Source organism: Mya arenaria, chromosome 12 (genome assembly GCF_026914265.1).
Source record: "Mya arenaria isolate MELC-2E11 chromosome 12, ASM2691426v1".
NCBI classification, from domain to species: Eukaryota; Metazoa; Mollusca; class Bivalvia; order Myida; family Myidae; genus Mya; species Mya arenaria.
Window position 1 is genome coordinate 59,172,239 of NC_069133.1, and position 14,142 is coordinate 59,186,380.

The following is a 14,142-nucleotide window of genomic DNA, read 5'->3' on the forward strand; positions in this document are numbered from 1 at the left end:
TAGGGAAACTGTCTGTGTGGGTGAGAGTGGTCTAGTTGTAAGGAAATTGTCTCCATGTGTGAGAGTGGTCTAGTTGTAGGGAAACTGTCTCCATGTGTGAGAGTGGTCTAGTTGTAATGAAATTGCCTGTATGGGTGAGAGTGGTCTAGTTGTAGGGAAACTGTCTGTGTGGGTGAGAGTGGTCTAGTTGTAATGAAACTGTCTGTATGGGTGAGAGTGGTCTAGTTGTAAGGAAACTACCTGTATGGGTGAGAGTGGTCTAGTCGTAATGAAACTGTCTGTGTGGGTGAGAGTGGTCTAGTTGTAGGGAAACTGTCTGTGTGGGTGAGAGTGGTCTAGTTGTAGGGAAACTGCCTGTATGGATGATAGTGATCTAGTTGTAGGGAAACTGTCTGTATGGATGATAGTGATCTAGTTGTAGGGAAACTGCCTGTATGGGTGAGAGTGGTCTAGTTGTAATGAAACTGCCTGTATGGGTGAGAGTGGTCTAGTTGTAATGAAACTGCCTGTATGGGTGAGAGTGGTCTAGTTGTAATGAAACTGTCTGTATGGGTGAGAGTGGTCTAGTTGTAGCGAAACTGCCTGTATTGGTGAGAGTGGTCTAGTTGTAATGAAACTGCCTGTATGGGTGAGAGAGGTCTAGTTGTAATGAAACTTTGAAATTATATGATAAAAAGTGTTTTTAACTTTAGAGTAAAATTAGATAGAAAAATTCCTACTATGAATCTAGTATATTACTGTAGTGTAGCTTGAATAGCATGTCTTACCTGAAATAGTAATCGTTTACTTTCTAGATATGTTTCAGTTGCATACACTTGTGAATTGGATCTACTTAACTCTGATCACTTTCTTGTAGGCAAGTACCGCCTGTTGTTGCGTCGAGAGCAGGTGTATAAGCTAGCATGTAACCATGCTCTCACAGCTGATATGAAATTCGAGCCACTTAAAACATCAGAGACATCTTTTACCCGGAATGCACAAGATTACACTGAGAGTCAACCTAGGCTGGAACTGTTTGCTCTTAAGTTTAAGGTTAATTTTAGCTATTGATAAACTATTCCCATATATCACTGGGCTGGATACTTTTTATCCAGTGAATGTTTCATTTTTAGCTTAGAAGAAAAACAAGATGAGGAATTATCATATCCTTGGTGTCGTCAATAGAGACCTTGGCAATAGCTAAAAAACAATTATTAAAACGCTGAAAATTGTAGCTAAAGAACACACTTTCGGTTCTGGGTACCCGACCCTACCTACCTACCAAGGCGCCGACCCTATCGTTTTTATAATATGTTGGTTACATTTTTATCTTTTAAGCGTGTGTTTTAATTTGAAGTTTAAAATCTTCAAGATTTATAAATGTAAAATTTATTTCATTTATCTATTTACAAAATGTTGACCTCGCTAAAACATTCAAAAACAAAATTGATGAGATACAGCAAGAACTGAGGTTAAAGTAATTAAGGTGAGTTTTCATGCATCTGATAGTCAAATACTTGACTCTTTATGCTTAATGATCTGGTATTATTTTGGCATTTTTTTAAATGGTTTCGTGTGCGTGAAAGGAATAATGATAATGATATTGCAAACTGAAATACACCAACAAAGACAAAATTATGTCCAATTTCTGTTTAAATAAAGAACAAAATAATAACTGCAATAACTTGATCTGGAATGTATTATGGGTATTTCTTTATATATCGGCAAGCAATACCCTTTTCCAATGATGCTATAATTATTCATCAATATTAAACATAAAGGTTGATATTTGTAAGTTGAGATTGCTGGTTTGTAGTAACAGATACACCAGTTTCTGTTCCATTTGTAATTCACCAGTCGGCAGTTGACAATAAAAATAACAACAGTCTTCAAATTATATGATAATTTTGTAACGTAATGAACACATTTACGTTACATTTTATGAAATAATTGGCTTTTAATTTAATGTATATTTGTCTTACATGTTTATATACTGAACACTTATCAATTATTGCAGGGCATATTTGATTAATATGTTATTGTCCACGTATGCGTACTAAAGTAGTTGACAGCCGAATGTGTACGAATGCACAGTAAAACAGTAGTCATGTTAACTTCAAAAACGAGTTGGCTTTGGGTCGTTAAGCTGTCACATTTTGCCTCATATTATTGGTATTTAAGTTGGAATATTTCTCTGTAATACTCATTGTAACATCAATAGAACAATAAAAATCAACACATTCAATGATACAGGTAACTATTTAATGTGATGAATTAAAGTTAGATATGCAATACTTAAGATACAATCGAAAACACCACACAGAAACATTAATCCTGCATAGCAATATCCATGCTCTCCATGAGATCCTCGTGGGTATAACTGAGAGTTCTGTGACGTCACACAATGTGACTGTTTGATCTGAAGCCGATAAAAGGTGTTTATTCATTTCAATGCATGTATAAAATGGTGTTGAATGGTATTTTAATTAACTTGATGAAGGAGTTACACTTATAGGCGAAATAACCATTGATAACTACGGATAAATTAATAAGTGGTAAATGCAGACTTGAAGAAAAAAGGCAGGTTTACCATACATGTAGATAAAATGTAAAAATGGTTATTTTCTATGAATTCGGAGAGCGAAAAAATAATTATTTTAAGGTGTCCGAACTCTAAGGTGAAGTACGGTAAATACATTCGGAAATCCAACTCTAATATTGTCAACTTTACGTACATACATTTCGTAACAAATGCTTTTCGTACCCAAATCACTTTTTTTCAGGGAAAAATAGGTTAGGGTCGGTGGAAAAAAATAGGGTCGGTCGGGTAACCTGAAACAGACCTATTTTTTTATTTGGCCTAAAGCATTGCACTGGGAAATAGTGGCTTTATGTTAAAAGTTAGTTTTAAAATTTAGTTGGACACTAAGAGTCTCGTAGCGTTACACCACAATATTTTGTACTAAAATTTTCATTCCTTCAATAAACGGCCTATTGGTAATTGTAAATAACCCAACTTAATCGGATCCCGAATCATCACGTATTTATATAAAATTCGTACTATTGTTTATATTGTGTCAGCAGGCCACGGAATTGTTAAACATAATGTTGATGTTTTAATTTACGATTTGTTAAATGTACTGTTGCCATTAGTGTTTTAATTTTACGTTACAATGGACTGTTGACATGGGAATTACTGAAATAGTCATGGATCCAACACGGCTATATTTGCATGGCCTCCAACAAAAGGACACTTTTACTGGTTTCTACCAAGGAAACAGACTCAATAATGATTTATAGCAGCTTATACTTGTCTTCACAACCATTCAAGAACTAAATCTACAAGCTGTGTTAGGCACTGAGCCTGGTCGAACCTCATTAAACTAAGCTAGTCAGTTCTTCTTCTTTCTGGGTTGTGCTATGTTTAAGATGTCATTCATCGTTATTACACAACTATTGCTTGGATTCGAAGTTTGTCTTTCTTCGTGTAATATAACTTTTTTGTTTTTAAACGTTAAAATAGGATTTGTTTTAGCTGAACACATGCAAGCGAATTCAAGCCTTGGCAAATGATATATATTGTGTACAGAAGGGATGTTAATTCATACCACGATATCATTGCAAATACTGAAGGCCTCGGAAATGGTCAGCACATCATTACCGATAGCCCTAGAAAGCACGTATTTTGGCAATGGTAACACGAACACAACAATAATACTGGAAATGGCCTTTCAATTTTAAAGCTGTGTATAGGATGTTTACACCAATTAAAAGGAACAAATGCCTTGCTAATTGGATACGATACAAACTTCTTGGCTTCCTTGAACAAAAGATGATACGAGGGAGCTTAACAATGTATAATAACTTATTAATACATATTAAATTCGGGAAAGGCCACACCACAACGTCAATATTTACTATCCCGTAAAAATTAGCGGTCATCATTTACACTCATCCGTAGGCGAGTGGTCAATATTTTCTGTTATCCCTAAATGAGTGGTAGATATTAATTTCCACCCCTCAATGTGTGGTTAATCTTTATTGTCACCCCTAAAAAGCGGTCAGCATTTGCACTTGAATGAGTGGTCAATATTAACTGTTGTCCCCACTTAATGAAGGGTTATTGTATGAAGTCATCAATTAGCAATATTTCAATATAAGTGTATTATCTGTTTCAGCATGGCATGAAGACAAATAATCTACAAGCTCACTATATGTGAATGGACCATAAACGCTTTGCAACCAAAGGATTGCCTCGGCGCCATCATTATCTCCTGACATATTTAGTTTCCGTTCTGATCATACGCAATTTGTTTTACCTGTTCCTACTTTTTTCTACGTATCTTAATTGTCCCTACCTTTTGAAAAGGCTTCATATTCATTGCTATGTATCTTAATCCTACATTTTGAAAAGGTTTCCTTTTCATTTCCATGTATATTAAGTGTTCCTACATTTTGAAAAGGCTTCCTATTCATTTCTACGTATCTTAATCCTACATTTTGAAAAGGTTTCCTTTTCATTTCCATGTATCTTAAGTGTTCCTACATTTTGAAAAGGCTTCCTATTCATTTCTACGTATCTTAAGTGTTCCTACATTTTGAAAGGCCGTTTTTTCCACGGTTCTTGTGTTTACCAATGACGTCGTGAGTCCGAAGCGAGGCTTATCAGTAAATTGAAACCTTCCAACCTGAGATGACCTGATGGCTATAAACGTTTCAACAACTTAAAACATTCAGGGCTTAGTTTCATGATGACAAACATAAAATGTAGAGGAACATTATAAGTACATTAATTTGTTTATCATAGTGACATGTGTACATAGCATAATATATTTCATAATGAATAGTTTACACTTACACCCGGCCCATCGGGCCTTTGAGTCACCTATATACCGGCGATATATGGAACATTCATATAAAACATAAGTTGTATGTAACAGTGCTGATATACAAACAATCAAGTACTATTTTACGTAGCATCAATGACTGGAATTAAGATAGAAATTATTAATTAAAAGCTTTGCTTTTGTTTCAATCCTTTTCGATATATCATGTAAATACTAGAATTTCATAATTATTACGTTCCAATTAGATTTTTGTATGTTTTATTTATTGAAATACTTTTAAACTAAGTAGATGTTCAAGATTTCCTATTTTCCTACCTTTTTCATTCATACCTGTCTATGTTCGAGATCCTATTATACAATCATGAACATTGACCATTTAAGTCTAATCTTGATGTATTGTACGATTGTATTCCACTGCTGCTGTACGGAAAGTACCTAAAGGGGTGCCACTAAACACTCGGGTATTATAACACAGTGCTATATAAATAGATTCCATTAAAAATGATCTTAGTTACTTTTATATTCTCTTTTAAACTCCAGATATTTTTTGCAAGTAACAATTAAACTAAAAGATATCCTCAGCCAGCACATTGTCATGACTAGTGTTTGAAACATTTAATCAGATGTTTATTGATATCTTATTTAAATTTTAATTTACTGATCAGTTTGTAACATTTCATTTAGTTTTTCTAGTGTAATTCGCTATATTAGGCTGTATACAACTACCAAAGTCTTATTTTCTTTAGTTTGTCTATTAATCTTTGTTACTTTCCTTTTCCTTCTACATGTATTCCTTTCCAGTCTAATTCAGTGTATATTTTCTAAATATATATACTTTTCCTAGGAATATATGCATACCAAAATGTCATCTCTGTAGTGCTAAATAAAGTAAATGTGTTCTTGGTGTTTTGGTTTTGTTCTTGAAGTTAAAACAAATTGATTTTTTTTCACTGTTGTCTTTGTTCCAATTTATTTGTTAGAGTCGTGCCATTAGTGCCATTATGGCCATTTTGCCAAAACTCAACTGTGTCTTTCACTTAAAACATGTTAAAGATGTTCTAATAAAACTCACAACAGACTATAATATTTGTCGAGGCCATGTTCTTTTAAGTAATTAGGAAATCGGACAAGTTTGCATCTGGCGCACAATTATAGGCATTTGCTTTTTTCATCGGTAAAAGCCTTCAAACATTATTTTAACCCAAACCTTAATGAAACTTATAGTTTGAACTGAACATTTGCAACTATGGAAGCATATGCAATTATTCAAGTGTTTTTCTATAAAGTTTTTCTAGCCTGCGCTACTTTTCCCTATTTTTTGCTAGGCTTATATGTGCCCTACTATCCCTAATCATTGGTCTTTGATAAAGTCAAGAGGGTTCTGTGGAACTCTCAAATAGCGCTGTGCTTACTAAATTTGTCGTATTCGTGCACTACCACTGACCATCTCAAGCCGTTTAAGATCTCATGCAATTTTGCGCACGTGTCACCACAATATTTGTGTCGAAAGACCCACAAATTTGGCTTTAATATTTATAAAGAAATGGACGAGTGCTGCCATCCGCGATTGTAACATTAACGTGGTAATTCAGCCATTGTGAACATTATGAATGTGTTTTTATTTTACCTTCAATACTTAGAAACGTGACTACAAACTTTCCGTGCATAATCCATTCGGTAAGTGCATTGCGCAAAGTTTGTTTATACCGTACCTTCAGTATAAGATATTATGTGGACAATCTTATGAAGGTTATTCAATAAAATGGTACAATGTAGTTGAATTTGAAATATTTTAAACATGTCATGTCAAAAGGAATTCTGACTATAGCTCTTTTTGATCAGCCTCTTATAAAGGATGTAGGCCTACTGCATACAGCAGCCTAAAAACCATACAACAGAAGGAGAGGTAAAACCGGGAAAATACTCACCGTATGAAGTCATATTTTAAATGAAGAATCATACCTAGGCGTTGGATCTGTGGCATGCACACATTGTTTTGACCCAAATAAAGAAATACTTATAAATACACGCTGCTAAAATAACTGTTGAAAGAAATTGAAAGGTCATAAATAGATGTTTGTTTTGTTTTTAATAAGTCATGATAAACAAAGATCATTGAAATCAGGGTTCTGCAACCGACCGTATACGGATATAAACAACCTATCACCATGAAGATCACTCTGGGTGGCGTTGTGGTGATTTCCTGTATTTGTAAACCTTGACTTGTTAGAGATCATTATTAACCAATATTATGTTTTCATATGTTTCCATATGTTTGATTTATATGTAATAGTCTTATTTATTATTTTTGTGCGCTGAGTTAGTTTGGAATGCTTGTGCGTGCTAAATAAACGCCACTTATTGCATTAATCTTCAAATATATGCTGACATCTCACAAGACCAACGCCAAAACAAAGTTAAGATGCAGGTTTTTATTGTTCGCATACATTGATTTGTAGATGGCATTATTATTATCCTGCTGTGTTGAACCGTATTTTTCACAGGGACATATTCGCACGAGTCCTTCACACGTGTGTGACAAGTTCGTACGAATATGTCACACATTTGTGAAAATTCATTTGTGTACCTCTACCCCCCTTCAAAGCAAAAACGTATATGTCACATGTCAAAGAATGAACATCTGCTAACCTATTGTTAATACGAATACGTCACACATTAAAAAAACAGTAATTGCCACTTTGATAGATCAGGGGTCATATAATGTTTTGATATGCCACATAAAGCCCTCATATTTAACAGGATACTTGAACAAATTGAGTAAATGACCCAGGTACAATTTTAGGTCATTGGACCAAAGGTGAAGGTTACATGGAGTAAAAATATCAAATTCTTTCGCACTCCATAAACTGATAACCTTTCGACACTGAAACTTCATATGTATAGTTCCATGTGGCTTTGAAGTGTCAATTGGTCAAAGGTCAAGGTCACATGGGACCATAAACATGTTATTCTTTATCATCAAACATTTCACGCAAACCATGATTGTTCCCTATGCATGTATGATTGCTCGATTCCGTCCGTCTGTCTGTCACAGCCCATGTCCGGTCAATTTCGTCATGATGCTAATTAATGATGCCCGACTGAAGGGCATGGTCATCGTTCAAGGTAACATGATCGTGTGTCTGCCCCAGCAAGGCCTAAACCCTTTGAAATATTTCTTCGGTCAAATGCTCAACGAATCAGGACAAAATGCAAAAACAATGTTTTAGGCGCAATAGGTCAAGGTCAATGTCAACATTTAAGGACAGAAGCCAATTGTATAAAACTGATCAATTCTTTGGTTTGGTCAAAGTTTACCGAATAATTACTATTATCTAATAAAATTATTTGATTTTGCAATTTGGCCAAAAAAATAATTGGAAAACTTTGGAAGCCATTGTTTATACACTTGGCTGCTGGTTCCTAGCAAACACCCGAACTTAAGATGACGTTGGTTTTGATCACATCGTTGCCTATCATAAATTATCTTCGGGCTAACGTACGGACTAATTATATCTGGCATGCGTTTCCAGTCCAAATAGAAAATGCGAACGCGAGGGCAACTACGTTTCCCAGTCAAGAGGCAAAAATATATAATATATAAAAATATATTTTCAAAAACATAGCAGAAAATATTGAAAATCGCAGTAAAATAATAGCCGCCACAACATACACACACGGGCACAGCAGATATAAAGTTAACATACACGTCAGCTAACATAGTGCTAGTGTACTGTATTAACTTCCTTTGCGTAAATTGTGATAAGGGATCCGACTCACAGATAAGCCACTTTTCTGATAGCTCCATTTTCCTTAATATTAAATGTTGATGAATTGTGACGCCATATAATTTTGGTACCAATTAAATTGCAACTGGTTGCTGATACAACGAAATTCTATACAAATAAAAAAGATACATGGGGAAAAAACAACATGACCGCACTGAATTTTGTTGTTGTTATCGCCATCAATCACGGATAAGCAGTGTCGTGATGATCAAAATACTAAAACAGTAATCTTGAAATTTCGACTTTGGCCTATATAGAGGAATGCAGGGACACCGGAGACTGTGCGCATGTTACCTGCCCGGAGAACGACTATGTGCTCGAGTGCCACAACCACCAGTGCACGTGCACACACAGCGATGCCATTATTCTACATGTACTTGCTTAGCAAATTAACTATTCAAATCTTTGTAAATATATCAATTATTTTATGCCAATAACTTTTTCGTTTAAGGTTTTAACTGTCAATTTATTTTGTCGAAAACGACAACAAAAACAATGTTCTTGTTTTGGTATGTGTGTGCATCTAAAAGATCCTATTAATATCTTAAACTCTTTTTCTAAGGAACTGTAAGCTTAAACATGTTTAACATCCAGAGGCAAAAAGTACTCTAAATGATTTGAGAGGATAACAAAGTCGTACAAACACGAGGGGTTTGACATATCCATTATTTTAACAAAACTTATCTTGAGTTTCTACTGACACATGTTTTTGACAAAAAAATTAATAGTGCTTGTATAAAGAGCCTGTAAGCTAGTGGTAAAGTCTTGTAGAAGATTCATTAATGTAGAAATATGATGAAAACGAAGTAAATAAAATGATGAAGAGTCCTTGTCCATGTATCATTGTTTGGCTCCTTTCTTTGTGCAATTAAGCAATATTGCAATAAGTACGTGCAAAATGCGCGTCTCCCTTTCATTAACATTTTCTTTGATAATAACAGCATTGGCATCCAGGCGGAAATGAAAATGCCAATCTATATTTCTTGGAGATTATATTTAATTGGTACTGAAACAGAAATTATATTTCTACCTTTAAAAGCACAGTTATCGTCTATCGTAATTTTGTCTATCTAAGAGATATTTCCGTTAGCTGTTAGCTCCAATATCGTTTATACTGAATAACTAAATATATATTAGAACAACTGTTAATTTGACAAGATAATTTCTTTCTTCTGATATTTAAGGACCCATTCGTTGGTTGTTGGTATATGACTACCATATCATATTCACGTCATGAAAAATAGATTATTTGTTTTAATCGACATGTCACCTTGAAGATAATGTCTTTGGCGAAGTAATAACATGTACATTAAAACAGCTTGCCTATGTTTTGACTGCTTGTTCCTCTAAATCAATACTTGACATTTTCAGACTCAATAGCTTTCAAAGATAGAACTTAAAATGATATCCGAGTTTTGATACAAATTATCTTGCGGTCGTTGTCATATTGCCGTAATAATTAAAATACAGCTTGAGATTCCAATGTAATTTGAATTGTTTTTTTTTCTCATCTGGTATCAGCGGCTCTTAGCAGGGACACAAAATTAGTATTCTATAAGTGTCATTACCTTTAAATAGGTTATGTAACTTGATTTATTTTTAATACAATTAGACGGTGTATTTGCTTCGGCATTGTTTTTTTCCATATCTGTGTCTATAATTTCAAGGTTAACGGACGAGTTGCTTATAGAAAAAACAACACCCGTTATTAGAACGGAAATACAATTTAGTGATTCTCGGGTAAATAGAAAAAATATCCACTGCACCACCCATTGATATAAGGTCAGGTTACAGAACTGGTATATCGCTTTAACTCCTTTAATGTTCGATATTAAATTCTTCGTTAGATTTTAATATGCTGAGAGAATCCTTCCTTCGATTAAAAAAAACAACACCATTTTTTGTCTTAGTTGTGTGGTTGTAAAGGAACGAAAATTAACGGTGATGATGCTGCACATTTGTATCTATATTCTGGAATCCTAGTTTTGACAGATATAACATACAATTATAAATGCTTTTATTTTATTTTGCTGTATAGTTAAAATTAATGATGTTGCGCATTACATTGATAATATTCTACAAAGAAATGTTTATCCTAAATGTGTTGTCATTCTATTTTAAAATTCTTTGACAAAATGAGTATGATTTTATGAGTATCCTTTGTAGCATACTTTGGTTTAAAAAAGAGTTGAGCAAATTTTACGACGACTTTGGAGAAACATTAACAATGCTTTTCAACACTTCACACAATTGGTCTTACAATATTTTCTTTATGATATACTTAAAGTGAATAGGATTGTCTACACTCTAGTTTATGAAATGTTCATACATACCTTAACTATCTAACAAAAAACAATATATCTGAAAATAAGTATATAATCATTTTGAAAAGACAATGCATTTTATACAAAAAATACAAATTTTGTCTGTTTTGGAATTGAAAACAAGGCTCAAAAACAAAGAAATCTACTATTATGCTAGAGTTTACACGTAACTCTACATAAATCATACATAAGCGGTTTGATCCAAAGGAGTACTTTACAAAATTTCAATTGAAACTATTGAATAATATTTAAATCCCCAAACTTCACTTTCATACAAGAGAATAGAAGCATTTATTTAGACCTGGCTTTCGCGTTTTATTAATAACAAATAATGGGTCTCTCATAGTCAGTTTCTTTTTAATTACACTTTCATTCGAACTATTCTTCAAAACCTTTTTGATACTTTGTTGGCCAAATTAAGCTTTCATATTATTTACACATGACAAATGACACATACACTGTTCACTTAAAAGCACTAAAGCATTTATATTTTGTAAGAATTTCAGTATTTTTCTCTTAACCCATTATGCACTGAGGAGGTTATTATACAAAAAGAAAATCCTCAATAGTTCAAACTCTTTTTTTGATTATGATCTGATATTGAAGCATTGTTATATGCGAATATAAACATTCATTTGTTCAACTCTCAGCAAATCTCAAACATGTACGAAAGGATATATGTTATGTGAGTGCTGCTAATTAATGAACCTATTTGAAGCATTCGTGTACAACCATGATCTACAATAAAGCCCTGAAACGAGGTCAATTCACCAGACACTATGATAAGCCACGCTTGTGGTGGCGTTTGTATCATTTGTTGGATAACCTCAACCACAAGTCTTGGATTTGGTCACATAAACATATGTATTCAGTTCATATTTACTATAATAACAATACAACAATAGTACTGTGACATGGATTGGAAAACAAACACTATATAATGTAGTAACATATTCACCTCAGCGCTTGTTAACAATAGACAAGTATCTTGCACTGCTTCTGTCAAGGAGGAACAACGATGGAGGTTTTCGGTAAGAAACCCAAGGCCGATGCCTCCACTGCTGAAATGACGTATTATCAAACCTGCTCCAAAGTTGTCGATACCGTCCCCGCTGAGCCCTACTGTCTTGTGGGCGAGGAATCTATGCGCTCTAGCTGCAACAGACTTCTTAAACATTCATGTCAAACTCCCATGCTCTGCTTTGTAATGGGAGAATACCCGCATCAATAGAAGCAGTTTCATTTAAAATCGATAGCATTGAACCTTGTGAAATTCATCCACAAGAGGTTATCAAATACTTTTGTCCAACTCTTAAGACTCTTATCTATTGACACTGTCTACAGGAGAACATCGATCCTGCCATGTTTAAATCTGAAGTATCTGATACAATTACAGATAGTTTTGAGTATGGTATGTAGTTGAGTTACTAAATAATAGCTATACATGTACATCTAACATAGTACTGACAATTGAAATTTGTATTAAACATGGCAAAGATAAATCAACTAAGACAATTTCGGCATAAGATTAACAAATAATTTGAACGAAATGAAAACGTTCTTTTGGAAATTATGCATGGTATGCGAGATATGGATAAAATATAAACTGACTCTTCGAAACCAAACTGCGAGAGGTTGTTTCTGTAGTTTTTCACATAAGTTTTGGAGTCAAAAAACCCGAAAACAATCCAGTTAAATTATTAATAGAGATAAAGAGGGCCCAGAAAACGCTCGATAGTCTTTGTTCCGCATTGACATACACCATGAAGACCCTAAAAGCCTGCTGGCATCCCACATTGGCAATGGCGTTATTCAGAAAAATGCGGTTAGAGACATTCATAGATGGTCTAAAGGTTGTATTATATTGTTTTGAAATCAAATGAGACATTCATATTCAAATTGCACCGTTTTAGTGTGACCATCATAAATTATGAAATCAATATATTCATATTGCCCTAGACTTTTATACCTATAAAGTTAGCTTGTCTTTGTTTATTTCATTGCTGCAGTTTAATTTGGCAAGTTTGTTCCTTACCATATCTGTCATAACTATTGCTTCTATTAAAGATATTTCAATAAAAGACAGTCTGTGTTTTCAGGCAGTAAACATGCAGTTTTAGACGTTAGAGAAAGTGAAGTGTGATGATGATGTTGAGGGTCGAACTATTAAGACTATTAAGACTAACGTCATCAATCTTATCAGCATGATCTCGAATAAGCACTCAATCGTAGACAATTTTAAAGATACTTTTAAAACATGAAGCTGTTGAAGGTCGAGCTGTTTTCTCTTCTGGTAAAGTTATCTTCTTCTGGGCTTCTGGTAGAGTTGTCTTCTTGATAAATTCTCTACTCATCCTTGTCTTCTAGTTAGATATACTTCGTTTAAAGTTGAAAAATACTTTATGTAGATTCTTATCAAAGTTATTAACTTGAAAAGAATGTAGATTAATCTCATAATCAAAATTGTATGTTGGATTAAAACAAAGAACTCCTGAATAAAAAAGCCCCAAAATGGGATAATCGGGATAAAGGAGAGTAAAATGGGATTATAATCCCTTAAAATGTTTACCATAATGAATAACATCATACAATCATTTTCAAACTATATTGGTATCCAAATGTTATTAAAGTGTTATCTATATAAAATCTTTACATAAGAGAATCAAAAGTGTTAGCCATTACCGTTTAAACTGTTTGTTTGCTCCAGCGAACTATTTTTTCTAGAATAGGATTTAAAGCATTCAAGCAGTTTGTTTGGGATGATCACGGTAAAAACATGTCATGTAGGTTCGTTTCCTTTATTTAAGTCATACATAAAAAACTCACACCGGAAGTTACGTTACGTATAAATACATTTCGCACGTTATGTCAATACATCGCGTTACGCCCAAATCCCAATATTCTCCCGATCACAAATGGTTTTAAGGTATATTCCCATAGCGGGTATAACTTACTATAGACTGAGTGGTTGCCCCCTTCGCTGTGCGTACTTATGCGGCCCTCGTGAATCCGTCATTACCGGTAATGAGTTCGCCTACAACTGCAAGGCCCCACTGCAACCTAGGTTTACTATCGTCTTGGACAATCACAATTTCCCCTCTGCGGAACGTTTGGAAGTGGGAACCACCCTTCGTTTGGCATTCCCTTACGGATGTTGAGTATTTGTATTTCCATCGGCGCCAGAAGTGGTAAAGTAAAAGTGCG

The 14,142-nt window shown here is 34.2% G+C and overlaps 1 protein-coding gene across 1 annotated transcript in view; it reads left to right on the top strand.

The window, feature by feature from the left end:
* LOC128210202 (E3 SUMO-protein ligase RanBP2-like) overlaps nucleotides 1-5,843 on the top strand; it is a 29,544-nt gene extending 23,701 nt beyond the window's left edge. The window contains exon 9 of the mRNA XM_052914390.1: nucleotides 4,158-5,843. The gene's annotated coding sequence lies outside the window, so the exon portion shown is untranslated. The remainder of the gene's footprint in view (nucleotides 1-4,157) is intronic.
* The last annotated feature ends 8,299 nt before the right edge of the window (nucleotides 5,844-14,142 follow it).